The sequence below is a fragment of the Austrofundulus limnaeus genome, unplaced genomic scaffold, assembly GCF_001266775.1.
Source record: "Austrofundulus limnaeus strain Quisiro unplaced genomic scaffold, Austrofundulus_limnaeus-1.0 Scaffold689, whole genome shotgun sequence".
NCBI classification, from domain to species: Eukaryota; Metazoa; Chordata; class Actinopteri; order Cyprinodontiformes; family Rivulidae; genus Austrofundulus; species Austrofundulus limnaeus.
In genome coordinates, this window is record NW_013953091.1 from 134,499 (window position 1) to 136,638 (window position 2,140).

A 2,140-nucleotide genomic window follows, 5' to 3' on the forward strand; every position below is an offset into this window, starting at 1 on the left:
AGCCTACCTGAGTATTGTTGCTGACCATGTCCATCCCTTTATGACCACAAAACTGTTACTAGCGTGGTGTACCTAATAAAGTGGCCGGTGAGTGTAAATAAAGTTCTATTGTACCATACAGAAGGACTCTCAGCTACCATATCAAAATGTAGCTCAGTATCTGCAAAGTTGATGGAGTTCAAGTCATTTTTGTGTTTGCTAAGGTTGACTAACTGTCTCAATCAACTGGACTGACTAGAAAAGTTAATCACATTCAATAACTGGAGAAATTGCATTTCCTGCGAAAATGCTAGTGTGAATGCCTTTTGCTGAAAAGATGGCTGAAAGCTGCTGAAAATGTTTAATAGAAAAACAATTCATTTGAGTTAATTTTGAAAAGCAGAAAGAGGCATAAAAAAGTTTAAATTAGTAGAAAGCAGAATAAGGAGCTGAAAAAGCAGAAAAAACTCAAATTAGCACAAAATCTAAAGGTAGATGACAGATGTTGAAATTAGCATACAGATGGTGAAAGGTACGTGAATGAAGTTAAATTAGCAGAAAAAATAGTGAAGAAAAGTGACAATTTGATGTAAAACAGCTTAAACAGCCACAATGTGCAGTAAAACAGCTAAAATGTTGCAGTAAAAAATTCAAAATTAGCACAAGAAAACAAAAAGCACAACTAACTGCCACCAAAATGTTAACTTGACTTCAAGGCTAACTAATAACAGCTACATTTTCAGAAAATAGTTGAATAAGACAGAAAGCAACTGTAAGAACCAGAAATAGCTTAAATTAGCAGAAAGAAGCAGAATTATAACTGAAATAGCAGAAAAAATAAAATTAGCAAAAAAGGAAGCTAAAATTAGCAGAAGGAAGTTAAACAGAGCAGAATCAGAAGAACTGGTGTAAGGTGCTGTAAAGATTTAGAAACCTTTTGATGGATTTTAAGGATGTTGTAAACAGTTCATCTTCAATGGCAAAAATGTGGCCAAATGGTGAAATAGCTAAAATAATATAAATAGCTGAAACATCAATAAAAATGTCCCGAAGGAACTGGATATTTTGGTGTATGAATATTTTGATATACAAAAACTGCGGAACGGCATAAATTCAAAAAAACGTAGTGAAGAAAAAATGATCTCAAATGTTTTACTTTATGAAAGATGCATTAAAATCCAAGCAATGATTCATGAGATATTTTGCTAACAGACAGACAAATGAACTGCCTGTAATGGTGGCAGGTTATAATGATCTTTTTATTCTACCTTTTTTACTGCCAGACAAATAATATTTGAAGGGTTACCAAATAATGCACTCACATTGTGTCTGAGTAATGGAATATAGATTAAAAAAATGTGCTCATGATTTGTTGTGGTACAAAAATGGTTCCTAAAGCCTATCTTAGCAGAGATCATTCATAAGGGAAAGTTAACCCTTTTCATTTAGTGTTTTACAGATCATAATATGATAAAACAATCTTGTACCAAGTTAGCAATGATGGAAAGTCATCAGCAAAAATGTTAGGAAAGCAACTTTTGCTGATGATGGATGGATGGATGGATGATGGATGGATGATGGATGGATGATGGATGGATGGATGATGAATGGATGATGGATGGTTGGACAGATGGATAGTTGATGGATGGATAGATGGATGGACAGATGGATGGATATTGGATGGATGGATGATAGATGGATGGATGATGGATGGATGGATGATGGATGGATGGATGGATGGATGATAGATGGATGGATGATGGATGGATGGACTGATTTATGGATGGATGCTGGATGGATGATGGATGGATGCTGGATGGATGATGGATGGATGGATGATGGATGGATGATGGATGGATGGATGATGGATGAATGGATGGATGGATGATTGATGGATGGGTGGATGATGGATGGATGGATGGATGATGGATGGATGGACGGGAGGATGATGGATGGATGATGGATGGATGGATGATGGATGGATGATGGATGGATGGATGATGGATGGATGATGGATTGATTGATGGATGGATGATGGATGGATGATGGATGGATGGATGGATGATGGATGGATGATGGATGATGGATGGATGATGGATGGATGATGGATGATGGATGGATGATGGATGGATGATGGATGATGGATGGATGATGGATGGAT